This window comes from Loxodonta africana, chromosome 4 (assembly GCF_030014295.1).
Source record: "Loxodonta africana isolate mLoxAfr1 chromosome 4, mLoxAfr1.hap2, whole genome shotgun sequence".
NCBI classification, from domain to species: domain Eukaryota; kingdom Metazoa; phylum Chordata; class Mammalia; order Proboscidea; family Elephantidae; genus Loxodonta; species Loxodonta africana.
The window spans coordinates 96,178,378-96,192,402 of record NC_087345.1 but is presented as its reverse complement, the minus strand read 5'-3'; the positions used below and the strand labels follow the sequence as shown (position 1 = coordinate 96,192,402).

The window sequence follows — 14,025 nt, the reverse complement described above, 5'->3', positions numbered from 1 at the left end:
ACTGAGCATCTACTACATGCCAGACACCATTCTAGGTACTGGGGCTACAATAGTGAAAACAAAAGTAGGCAGAGCCCCTGCCCTCAAGGTGCTTAAATCTGTGGGTGCTTCTGTGTGTGCATCCTGGGGGTGCGGGAGCAGGGGAGTTCTAGTCTAGGAATTTACTTAGCAGCTATCACTTATTTACTTAGTAGCCTTGCACAGGGTGATAATCAACATGTATTGAATATTTACCCAGTGCCACACCTATATGTATTAATTATTAATGCTTGTAGCACCCAATGAGGGAGGTACCATTGTTTTGCCATTTTATCAGATGAGGATCCACTGATCATCTATTAGTTTGTCATACTGTGGTGGCTTGCATGTTGCTGTGATGCTGGAAGCTATGCCACCGGTATTTCAAATACCAGCAGGATCACCCATGGTAGACAGGTTTCAGCAGAGCTTCCAGACTAAGACAGACTGGGAAGAAGGACCTAGTGGTCCACTTCTGAAAAATTGACCAGTGAAAACCTTATGAACAGTAGTGGAACATCAGGATTGGAGGACCAAAGAATTGATGCATTTGAATTATGGTGTTGGTGAAGAATATTGAATATACCATGGACTGTCAGAAGAATGAACAAGTCTGTCTTGGAAAAAGTACAGACAGAATGCTCCTTAGAATCGAGCATAATGAGACTTTGTCTTACAAACTTTGGACATGTTATCAGAAGAGACCAGTCCTGGAGAAGGACATCATGCTTGGCAAAGTAGAGGGTGCTCAAAAAGAGGAAGATGCTCAACGAGAGGATTTGACACAGTGGCTGCAGCAATGGGCTCATGCATGGCAATGATTGTGAGAATGGTGCAGAAGTGGACAGTGTTTTCTTCTGTTGTGCATAGGATCGCTATGAGTTGAACCAACTCGATGGTACCTAACAACAACAACCAGATGAGGATACTGAGGCATGAAGAGTGTATTTAGTGTGCCCAAGATTAGAGCTAATAAGTGGCAAAGATAGATTTGAGTCTGAAGCAGTCTGGCTCCTTATCATTAGACAATACTTCTTACATAATGTAAGCAGTCTGCTCAGAAATGCTAGATCTTGCACTTAAACTCATTTTTTCAAATTTTCAAAATTTTTTATTAAATTAAATTTTGGTGGTGAGGTGTACAGCTATCCAGCCAGGATAAGGCGAAGGGAGATTCCCTTTTCAACGTGTTATAATTTGAGCCATAGAGAAAAATCTTCTGAAAAAAATGAATGCATCCATTCATTCTATTCAAGAGATGTTCACTGAGCTGATTTTGTAGAAAGCCCTCAGTTTAACAGGGGTAAAAGGAGAATTAATACATCCTTAAAAAAAAAAAACAAAAAACAGCTTGGTAAGTCCCATAATTAAGGAATTAAAATGGTGCTTTGGGAGCATTGAGAAGTGGAGGGAGGGGAAAGAGAGAAGGAAATGTCATGAAATGGTTAACAATTCAGCTGAGCCTTGAAATAGGAGTAGAAGTCCTTTAGTGGACATGAGGGAGGGACTGGAAGAGGAAAGGCCTTCTGGGGAAGGATCTGCTTTCAAACTCACTCATGGATGTCCTGGGAATTGGAGGTGGCTCTAAGTACGGCCCTAGAAAGATAGGTAGAGACTATGTAAATTAAGAGACAGCTTTTAGACTTATCTTCAAGGTCAGATGTCTATAAACTTTTTCATCTTCTTACATATAAAAGTAAAAATAACTTGAGCATGCACTCCTCAAATATGTAGTTATTCAATAATGCATTTTGATATTTATATGCATGTACTATCATACTAATCTGTTATATCCTTTATAAAACATACAGAGATAATATTTAAATATTTATAATATTAAATATATATTAAATAAATATTTAAACATATATCTAGATTTTTGTTCCCACAAAAATGTTATTAAATATTAGAATGACCAATGCAATGAAAATGCTTATATATTTTTGAAAACATTGGCTTAACACTTTGTGATAGGATAATCTAAAGGACTGGTTCTAAGTTTAAAGGACCAGTCCTGGTTTTAATCAAAAAATCATACCTCGCAAGGAGGTGGCTTTCCAATAGAAGAAGTGTTTGTTGGCAGGACTAACTAAATCATGATGCTACTTTTTTTTTTTTTTTCCATCTCAAGCACCATACTCAGGTTTTTCTTGAAATTTAATTAGTAACTTTCCATCTTCCCTGATGTTAATCAGTCATTCCTGCAAACTCTTTGGAAGGTGCAGCATTTTTATATTTTTAGCAGTTGGTTAAACCCATGGATAGTCTTCATCTGGGATATTTTAAAACAGGCTAGAAAATGTTTTTTTTTTTTTTTTTTTATGTGCAGGTAGGAGAGTTTTTTATGTGACACATTCACATTATTTTCAGCCATCAACTCATCAATAATGGGCAACGTTTTCCCAGTTGTGTTAGTTATCTCTTGCTGGGTAACAAATTATCCCCACAATTAGTGGCTTAAAACAACAAATGTTTATTATCATAGTTTCTGTGGGTCAGGAATCCAGGAGTGGCTTAGGTGTATTCTTTTGGCTCAGGGTCTCTCACAAAGCTTCACTTGGGGTGTTGGGTGGACCTTCAGTCATCTTAAGGCTGGCCTTGGGGAGAATCTGCTTCTAAGCTCACCCACATGTCTGTTGGCAGAACTCAGGCTCTCACTGATTGTTGGCTGGAGACAGCAGTTCTTTCCAGTGGACTTCTCCATAGAGAAAGAATGAGAGAGGGAGAGCATGATGGAAGTTACAGTCTTTGTAACAAAGTCTTGGAAGCGAATTTTGCCATAGTCTATTCAATATAAGCGAGTCATTAGATCCAGCCTACACTCAAGGCGGGTGGATTACACACGAACATGAATATCAGGAAGAAGTGATCACTGGGGGCAATCTCAAGAGGCTGCCTATACCAGTTGCAGTTGAGTTGACTCCTACTCAAGGTGACCACATGCGTGTCAGAGTAGAACTGTGCTCTGTACAGTTTTCAATGGCTGATTTTTCCAGGAGATCAGCAGACCTTTCTTTGGAGGAGCCTCTAGGTTCACTTGAACTTCCAACTTTGCGGTTAGCAGCTGAGTGTTAACTGTTTGCACCACCCAGGGATGCCCAGAGACTGCCTATTACACTCACTTTCAAAACTGCAAATTAATTTTGAAAAGCGGTTACTTTCTCATTCATCATTAAAACCTCATCTTTACTTTGAAGAGACATTCTAAAAATATTTACTTTTCTGAAAATATCTGCATAATACTGATAGCCACTAGTCATCACAAGAAAGATCAGATAGTGTGGGACCCTTGTCTTTTGTAAATAAAAAAAATTAGTAAATCATTTTACGTTGGACAACTCCTTTAAGTATTTTGCAGGGCTTCAAAGTGGTTCTACCCAGTTCAGTCATGGCCAAGGAAGTGTCACTGGAACAGACCTGAAAGATAGCTGCAATAGGAAAAATTACAAGCCAAAGGCCTCCTAGACAATCTCCCTCTTAGGCAATAAGGACAGCGTATGCGTTGCATGGCAACCAAATCTCTTGCCCTTGGATTTTGAGCACAGTCTGAAGCCCCGGTGCCCCACTCAAAGATGGTGGCTCCCTGCTCAAAGATGGCGACTGACCATGCTGCTTAGAATGTGTGTGGCTCTGCTATGGTCCTGCAAACAATCCAATCTCATGCATCAGGTTCCTGAAAGGATTCACTATGCCTCTTCTGAGTCTCCTACTCCAGGGCTTCGACCTATGAAAAAATTATGGGTAAGATTATGTTTAAAAAAAAAAAAAAAGGAATTGCAAAGAATCTACTTTGTAAAGGGCTTAGTGTTATAAAACTAACCACTGATGGTGTTCTGAACTATGTAGAATGCAATATATACCTATATACTGAAAAGTGAAAAAATGGAGAAGGATGCCACTGTCACGCCTCCCTTTTATCCTTTAAGGATCATTAGATATATGAGGTGAAAGTCACAGGGTGAGGACACCAGTTTTATTCAATACATTAAATATTGCTGTTGAGTCAGCTCCAACTCATGGTGACCTTATGTATAACAGAACAAAACATATCCTAGTCTTGTACCATGATCATGATCATTGGCATGTTTGAGTCCGGTTGGATAATATTCTGTCCTGGCTAGTATTTGGAAGTAAATCACCAGCCCTTTCTTCCTAGTCTGTTTTAGTCTGGAAGCTCTGATGAAACCTGTCCATCATGGGTGAAACTGCTGGTATTTGAAATACTGTTGGCATAGCTTCCAGCATCACAGCGACATGCAAGCCATTACAGTACAAAGAACTGACAGATGGGTGGTGGACATTAAATATTAGTACATTTTAATTACTTTCTAATTATTTTCATTGTAGTTTTGTTAAAAATATGGAAACGTGGAAGTGCTAATATTGTTTTTCTGAACCACCCTGGATCATCTGGTACATCCCTGGGATGCGTGCACACTCTTTTGGAGACCTCTGCTCTAGGACAATGGCTCTTAACTCAGGATTTATTGCCTATAGATGATTCGTTTTCAAGAAGTGAAAAGAAGTGGCCAAAGCTCTAATCAGATTCCAAAAAAAACGTTAAGCACCACTGGTCTAGGCAATGAGTAACCACTGAAAGATTTTAAGGAGAACATAAAGAGGTTTACAATTTAGAATGCTCCTCTTGTAGTGACCTTATATAGGGTCACTAGGAGTCGGAATCAACACGATGGCACACAACCACAACAACAGCAACAACAATGCTTGTAGCAGAATGGAGGGTAGCTTGGAGAGGGCAAGCTGGGAGACAGAGAGAGCAGTAGAAGTCCAGGTCCTTCAGCAAGGCAAAAAGTAATGAGGGCTGGAACCAAGGCAATGGGAGTGTGGTGGGAAAGGGGGGTCTTGTGGGTGCATGAAAATCAGCATGGGCCCCAAAGAGGTGAGAGGTCACTAAACCACTGAGCACTTTAGAAAGAAATCATATCAAAATGAAATGAGAAGTCAGGTCCTCTACCCTTTTTTCTTGGGGGCAGTGGTGGTTCAGTGGTAGAGTTCTCATCTTTCATGTGGGAGACCTGGGTTCAACTTCTAGCCAGTGTACCTAATGTGTAGCCACCACCCATCTGTCATTGGAGGCTGTTGTGTTGCTATGATGCTGAACAGGCCTCAGCAGAGATTCCAAACTAAGATGGACTAGGATCTACTGGTGATCTACTTCTGAAAATCAGCCAGCGAAAACCCTGTGGGTCACAATGGTCTAATCCCCTTGTACATGAGGTTTGATGGCAGCTAACAACAGCAATATTTTTTTCATAAAATTTCCCCTCCTTTATTTTTAATTAGTTTTTGGAGATTCAAGCTGGAAAAACAAGGAGAGATTTATAAAGGTGACATCAATATTTAAAAAATCTAGTAACATTGTAATAGAAGAAGGGTGTTTGGGAGGAGGGGCTGTCGGGTGATACTGGATCCTCAAATAAATCTGTAGTCAGGTAAACATTTTCTGAGTTGGAAAATATAATTGATTTGAATTCCAAGGATGTGCTTTCTTCAAGAAGGGTGGGATAGTTTAAAATATTTTTTTTTTTTTTTTTAAGATTTTAAATTTCTTTCCATCTATAATGGTCAGACTCACTTTGGTTTTGTCTTGGTTGAGCTTCCTTTCCTGATCAGTCTCTTATCTCTCCTAAGTAATAAACTCACATTTCTGTAGTGCTTTGTACCTTATGCAATGCCTTCACATACATTTTCTTATTTAACTAGCTCCTTGGGCAAAGCTCTGAGTGTCCAATGTAGCTAAAAATACCTCCATGGCATCATTGTCACAATGGATTTTCAGAGTAGAGGTGGTTGTTTTATTGGGGTTCAAATGAGTGGGCTGTAGGGGTAGTGGGCATCACGCTTGAACTCACGTGGGAAAAGAAGACTAGCAACTCCGTTTCAACAAGGGCCTCCTTCAGTCCTTTCATGGCCTCATGTTTCCCAAGGCCCAGACTTGCTAACTGGTCCAGAAATAACAATGTGAACCACTGGCCTTCCCCACTACCTCTGTAGAGGCTGATGTCATTCCTGCGTCTCATCCAGTGCACAAATCTGTGGAACACGGAGCCAGTGTACTGTGGAAATTGAGGCTGGTGTTGAAGTTGGCTGGCTCCCCTCCATCCATAGCCACTTCCCATTAGTAGTGGAGCCCAGGCTGGGCTGGAGGATGGGTAGGGAGATGATTTGTACAAGACCCATCTCTCTGAGTGGCAAGTGTAAGCAGTACATTGTGAATTGTTCCCTATGAGATTATCTTGACTCATAAGATTTATTTCAGCCGTGAGTGGTAATGAAGTGAGACCTCATGCTGCGGTTATTTTCACCGTGGTTGGTTTTAAACTTTGACAGCAGAATTCCTGGCACATGGATAGAGATTGTTATGAATTGAATTGTGTCCCTCTAAAACACGTGTTGTGAATCCTAACCTCTATGCCTGTGGTTATAATCTCATTTGGGAATGGGACATCTTTGTTATATTAATGAGGCAGGATTAGTGTAGGATGTGTTTTAAACCAATCATTTTTTGAGATATAAAAGACCTTAAACAAGCAAGTGAAAGAAGCAGAGATGGGGGAAGAGAGATGCCAAGCCACTTGAAGATTGCCCAGGAACAGAAGCTCAGTAGAGATAAGGACCTTCCTTCAGAGTCGACAGAGAGTGAAAGCCTTCCTTTAGAGTTTGCACCCTGAATTCAGACTTCCAGCCTCCTAAACTGGGAGAAAATAAACTTCTTTTTGTTAAAGCTCTCCGCTTGTGGTGTTTCTGTTATAGCAGCACTAGATAACTAAGAGGTGTTTGGGAAGTCTGAAGAAATCTGACCCTCATTAGATCACTACTCATTGGAAACTGGAGGAAAAGGGCTCTTAGCTGGCTTTAGAATCTGATTCCAATCTTGTGTGGTGACTGTTGGGACCGCTTTCACCCCTAAAAACCTGTTGCCATCATGTCTGTTCTGGAGCCTCTTTACTGGGTACTTAATTAAATTTTCCAGGACAGTAACTAAGATATTTGAAAAATTACTATAAGAAAAAGGACTATAAAAATAGATTTTTTCCTTTTATTTCTAAAATTTTGAGACATATGCTTAAGAGATTCTTCATGAAATTCTGGCTGATCCTTGAGCAAGACTCCCGTAACTGTAGTGAGGAGTTGGACAGAGCTGGCCTACAGTTTTATTTCAGTGACTTATTAATTGCCTGAATTGAGAAAATTGCTTTACTTTTCTAAGCCCCCGTTTCCTCATAGTCATGATATTTGCTTTATCACAGATTGGGATTCCTTAATCATCAGAGGGTTGGAAATGATGAGTAACGCACTACAATATTGCCTGTTACATTGAATGCATTCATCAAATGAGAATTATTATTTTGCTGTGTAAATTATCGTCTACGTGGCCTTTAGGGACTTTGTGGAGGAAGGAATCATGGTTCTTGAAAGGGATATGTGTGTGAGTCTTATGACCTGAATAAGGAACATGGGTAGCTTAGTCAATGAATATTTATAAAAGTGTCCCCTGAAAACATGGTGCTGTTGTATTAAACATTGATGTGCAAAAATATAAACTTTCTAGTCTTAGAAAGCTTGTGAACATATGTGGCAAGACATGGTAACAAAAAATCGTTTAGAAAAATTTAGTTTTTAAGAACTGTGCATAGTCCTGTAGTTCTCTAGCTCCTTCTCTTGTACTACTTTTTAATAGTAAAAACCAAGTACTGCCATTACCCTCCAGATATCCTTCCCTTTCCGTGAGTCTATACAAGGCCAATAATTCACTTCAGGGCTTTTGAAGTTATTTGTTTGACTTTGTGTTTGCGACATTCACATTACTAGTTGTGATAAATGCGAGTAGAAAACTGATTCCATTACCTGATTAATACAGCTTCAACATGCTGGGGGAAAAAGTGCCAATAATTTACATCTGCCTTCTAATCACATTTATTCAGCCCTTTGGTCCACTTTGACTTGTAGGAGCCACAAAGTGCCTCGGAGGAGTTTGCAAATTCCCTCATTTTGCTCACCTTCTCTGCTATTCCCTGCCATCTCCTCCTTGCTCTGTTTTGTCAACTCTGAAGTCATTTCTCTGCCATCACCCACTGTCCTTCAGAACTCTTTCCTTGACGCTTTTCCAAACAGGTGCTGTCTTACTTCAGTCATGACGGTCGTTCCGCCAATCCCTGTGTCTTATAGATGTTCTCCCTCCTGAACACTGACGTGTCTGTCTTTATATAGCACTAGCTGCCTTTGCGTTTCCATGTCTGCCACTTGGTGTTTGCCAGTATTTAGCCCATCTCTTCCAGTAGAGGGGACAGGGATCCCATGTTGCTATTCGTGGACGCTCCCACATTGTTATGGATTAAATGAGTTATAGAGACAGTGGATAAAGTGTGAATATGGAGGAAAGCTCAGTATGTTGCTTCTTTCTGTTTTTTCAGTTTCACAATTCTTATCTCAGTCTGGTATCTTACTATTAACTAAAAATGTATGAGGCAAGTTTTGGAATTTTATCTTACAGGAATGTGTACAAGTTAGGACTGGTGGATGACTCATTGATCCTAAGGAATTTGAAAGTGGTGGTTTACTAAGAAAGTCAGACTCAAAGTGTGTGTGAGAGCAAGTCCTGCAGACAGAACCCATTAAGTGAGGTATTCTGATTCCAATTGGTAACTCACCAATAACTCTCCCCGTTGGTGTGGTGCAGATAGCAGGAGGTGATAGCTCTGAGCCTATCTGGTGGGAGAATGAAAAATAAAAGGGGAGGGGGAAGAGAGGTTACTTCCTGCTTCTCGTCTCCTGTGTCCCCCTCAGTAGTACTTCTCCCACTGTCAGCTTGACTCTGTCAGCGGTGGTGGCAATAGGTATCATTTATTGAGCCCCTTAGTCCAGACAAATAGTTCAGACACTGCTTTTTTTTTTTTTTAATAAATACTATCCCATTTGATCTTCACAAACAACCTCTGAGGACTTATAATTTTATAGAAGACACAGACGCCTAAGGTCGCACACTTAAGGCAGAGTCAGGCTATGTGCCCAAGTCTGCCTAATCTCCAAACTTGCGCTAAATCTTATCGTCACCTATTTATCTATTCTCTGTTCATTTTGAATTTTGATTTTTTTTTTTTTTTTGGAAGGCTAACAGTTTTTAGCCTTATACTCAGGTTTATACTCTGGGCTTAGGATACTAAGTAGGTTGTTGTTGCTAGGTCTCATCAAGCCGGTTCCGACTCATAGGAACCCTATGTAGAACAGAATGAAACAGTGCCCAGTTTTACACCTTCCTAACAGTCATTGCTGTGCTTAAGCCCATTGTTGCAGTCACTGCGTCAGTCCATCTCATTGAGGGTCGTCCTCTTTTTCGCTGACCTTGTACTTTACCAAGCATGATGTCCTTCTCAAGGGACTGGTCCCTCCTGATAACATGTTCAAAGTAAGTGAGGTAAAGTCTTGTTATGCTCATTCTAAGGACCATTCTGGCTGTATTTCTTCCAAGACAGATTCTTTCATTCTTCTGGCAGTCCATGATAACACTATAATTCAAAGGCGTCAATTCTCCTTAGATCTTCTTTATTCATGGTCCAGCTTTCACATGCGTATGAGATAGTTGAAAATACCACAGGTTGGGTCAGGCACATCTTAGTCTTCAAAGTGACATCTTTGGTTTTCAACACTTTAAAGAGGTCTTTTGCAGTAGATTTGCCCAAGTCAATGTGTCTTTTGATTTCTTGACGGCTGCTTCTATGGGTGTTGATTGTAGATCCAAGTAAAATGAAATCCTTGAGAACTTCAATCTTTTCTCTGTTTATCACGGTGTTGCTTATTGGTCCAGTTGTGAGGATTTTTGTTTTCTTTGTGTTGATGTGCACTCCATAGTGAAGACTGTAGTGTGATCTTCTTCAGTAAGTGCTTCAAGTCCTCTTCACTTTCAGCAAGCAAGGTTGTGTCCTCTCCATATCTCAGGTTGTTAATGAGTCTTCCTACAATCCCAATGCCTTGTTCTTCTTCATATCGTCCAGCTTCTTGGATTATTTGCTCAGCATACAGATTGAATAAGTATGGTAAAAGGATACAACCCTGACCCACACCTGTCATGATTTTAACCCATGCAGTATCCCCTCGTTCTGTCCGAATGACTGCTTCTTGGTCTATGTACAGGTTCCTCATGAGCATAATTAAGTGTTCTGGAATTCTCATTCTTTGCAATATTATCCATAATTTATTATGATCCACATAGTCGAGTGCCTTAGCATAGTCAATAAAACACAGGTAAATATCTTTCTGGTATTCTCTGCTTTCAGCTAGGATCCATCTGACATCAGCAGTCACATCCTCTTCTGAACCTTGCTTGAGCTTCTAGCAGTTCCCTGTCAAAGTACTGCTGCAACTGCTTTTGCATGATATTCAGCAAAATTTTACTTGTGTGCAATATTAATGATATTGCTCAATAATTTCTGCAGTTGTTGGATTACCTTTCTTTGGAATGGGCACAAACATGGATCTCTTCCAGTTGGTTGTCCAGGTAGCTATCTTCCAAATTTCTTGACATAGACGAGTGGCCACCTCCAGTGCTGCATCCATTGGTTGAAACATCTCAATTGGTATTTTATCAATTCCTGGAGCCTTGTTTTGCCAATGCCTTCTGTGTAGCTTGGACTTCTTCCTTTGGTACCATTGGTTCTTGATCGTATGCTACCTCCTGAAATGGTTAAACGTTGACCAATTCTTTTTGATACAATGTTCCTTAGTATTCCTTCCATCTTCTTTTGATCCTCCTTGCATCGGTCAATACTTTGCCCATATAATCCTTCAGTATTGCAACTTGAGTCTTGAATTTTTTCTTCAGTTCTTTCAGCTTGAGAAATGCCAAGCATGTTCTTCCCTTTTGGTTTTCTAACTCCAAGTCTTTGCACAAGTCATTATAATACTTTTCCTTGTCTTCTCAAGCCACCCTTTGAAATCTGTTCAGCTCTTTTACTTCATCATTTCTTCCATTTTCTTTAGCTATTCTATGTTCAAGAACAAGTTTCACAGTCTCTTCTGATATCCATTTTGGTCTTTTCTTTCTTTCCTGTCTTTCGATTGACCTTTTGCTTTCTTCATGTATGATGTCCTTGATGTCATTCCACAACTGGTCTGGTCTTCGGTCATTAGTGTTTAGTGTGCCAAATCAAGGTTGTATTTTGGCTCTCATGGACTTGCTCCAATTTTCTTTAGCTTCAACTTGAACTCGCATATGAGCAATTGATGGTCTGTTATACAGTCAGCCCCTGGCCCTGTTCTGACTGATGATATTGAGTTTCTCCATCATCTTTCCACAGATGGAGTCGATTTGATTCCTGTGTATTTCATCTGGTGAGGACCACGTGTGTAGTTGATGTTTATGCTGTTGAAAAAGGTATTTGCCGTGAATAAGTCGTTGGTCTTGGTTGTATGTTTGATCAATTTTAGACTGCAGAAGTTGGTAAAGTTCTTCAATTTACTCACCTTTGGTGTTAGTGGTTGGTGTGTAAATTTGAATAATAGTCGTATTAACTGGTCTTTCTTGTAGGCATACAGATATTATCTTATCACTGACAGCATTTTACTTCAGGATAGATCTTGAAATGTTCTTTTTGACAATGAATGTGATGCCATTCCTCTTCAATTTATCATTCCTGGCATAGTAGACCATATGATTGTTTGGTTCAAAATGTCCAGCGCCAGTCCATTTCAGCTCGTTAATGCCTAGGATATTGATCTTTCTGCAGTCCATTTCATTTTTGATGACTCCCAATTTTCCTAGGATCATACCTTATACATTCCATGTTCTGATTATTAATAGATGTTTACAGCTGTTTCTTCTCATTTTGAGTCATGCTCTTCAGCAAATGAAGGTCTTGAAAGCTTTACTCCATTAAGGTTGAGTCTACTTTGAGGAGGCAGCTCTTCCCCAGCCATATTCTGAGTGCCTTCCAGCCTGAGGGGCACATCTTTCAGCACTATACCAGACAATGTTCTGCTGCTTTTCATAAGGTTTTCACTAGTCAATTTTTCAGAAGTAGATGATCAGGTCCTGCTTCCTAGTTTGTCTTAGTCTGGAAGCCCTGCTGCAACCTGTCCACTGTGGGTGATCTTACCAGTATTTAAAATACTGGTTGTATAGCTTCCAGCATCACAGCAACATGCACCACAGTATGACAAACTGACAGATGAGTGGGGATTAGGTGGGTACTCAGTACATATTTGTTGAATGAATGAGTGAGTCAAGTCCCAGTTGCTTTGTGATGGAACTTGAAACTGAGCACTCCAATGTCTGGGAAAGAGGCATGTTGAGGAGGGAGGAGGGATGCCTGGGTCCTTGTTTTTTCTCTCTTACTAGGTATGTGATCTTAGGCAAGTCATTTAAACCCTTTGGGTCTCAGAGTGTTACCTCTAACATGTAAGAGGGCTGAGGGATGATCAGTGTAGTCTCTCTAATGCATGATACTTGAGGGTGGGGAAAAGACAGTTCGATCCTTTAAGGCACACATGTCACAGGAAAAGAGGAGCAATGATGGCATCTGCCTGTTCCTGGGATTTGGGAATTCTGCTCTCCATTTTTATTTTGGAAACTTGTGTTTGTGATTTATTCTAAACTCTTCAATTTTCCTGTGCCATTTCCCCCATTTTCCAAGGAGATATTTCAACACTGCATCCTTCCTTGCTTAATATCTGCCATGTTCCTCAAAGTTCCATAGAAAGCAAAAATTTAATATTAGTATGAAGGATGTTTACCTGTGTTTTATTGACTATGCAAAAGCATTCCACTGTGTGGATCAGAACAAATTATGGATAACATTGAGAAGAATGGGAATTCCAGAATATTTAATTGTGCTCACAAGGAACCTGTACATAGATCAAGAGGCAGTTGTTCAGACAGAACAAGGGGACAGCGAGTGGTTTAAAGTTAGGAAAGGTGTGCATCAGGGTTATATCCTTTCACCATACCTATTCAATCTGTATGCAGATAATCCAAGAAGCTGAGCAAATAATCCAAGAAGCTGGACTACATGAAGAAGAACATGGCATCAGGATTGGAGGAAGACTCATTAACAACCTTAGATATGCGGATAACACAACCTTGCTTGCTGAAAGTAAAGAGGACTTGAAGCACTTACTAATGAAGATCAAAGACCACAGCCTTCAGTATGGATTACAGCTCAACGTAAAGAAAACAAAAATCCTCACAACTGGACCAATAAGCAACAGTATGATAAACAGAGAAAAGATTGAAGTTGTCAAGGATTTCATTTTACTTGGATCCACAATCAACACCCATGGAAGCAGCAGTCAAGAAATCAAAAGACACATTGCATTGTGTAGATCTGCTGCAAAGGACCTGTTTAAAGTGTTGAAAAGCAGAGATGTCACCTTGAAAATTAAGGTGCGCTTTTTTTTTAGCCCAAGCCATGGTATTTTCAATTGCATCATACGCATGTGAAAGCTGGACAATGAGTAAGGAAGACTGAAGAAGAATTGACGCCTTTGAATTGTGGTGTTGGTGAAGAATATTGAATATACCATGGACTTCCAAAAGAATGAACAAATCTGCCTTGGAAGAAGTACAACCAGAATGCTCCTTAGAAGAAAGGAAGACGAGATTGTATCTTACATACTTTGGACATGCTGCCAGGAGGGATAAGTCCCCAGAGAAGGACATCATGCCTGGTAAAGTACAGGGTCATCAGAAGAGTGGAAGACCCTCAACGAGGTGGATTGACACAGTGGGTGCAACAGTGGGCTCAAGCATAGCAACGATTGTAAGGATGGTACAGGACTGGGCAGTGTTTCATTCTGTTGTGCATTGGGTTGCTATTAGAGCCGACTCGATGGCACGTAACAACAACGTGATGAGGTGTAATGATCATTAAAAAGTAAACTCTGTAAATATCATCCAATGAAGACCTAGATCTAATACCTTCCTCAATCAGTAGGGAATGCCGAATTGTGATGGCATTTAAGCACAGATATTTTAATATGTGTTGCGGATTG

The 14,025-nt window shown here is 40.2% G+C and overlaps 1 long non-coding RNA gene across 1 annotated transcript in view; it reads right to left on the bottom strand.

Moving 5' to 3' along the window:
* Positions 1 to 2,471: 2,471 nt before the first annotated feature.
* The window catches only part of LOC111752341 (uncharacterized), a 63,046-nt gene continuing 51,492 nt past the window's right edge, over positions 2,472 to 14,025 (bottom strand). Inside the window, exons 2-3 of the long non-coding RNA XR_002787302.2 lie at positions 8,691 to 8,748; positions 2,472 to 3,742 (exon numbers count right to left, since the gene is read on the bottom strand). This is a non-coding gene — a long non-coding RNA (uncharacterized LOC111752341). The remainder of the gene's footprint in view (positions 3,743 to 8,690; positions 8,749 to 14,025) is intronic.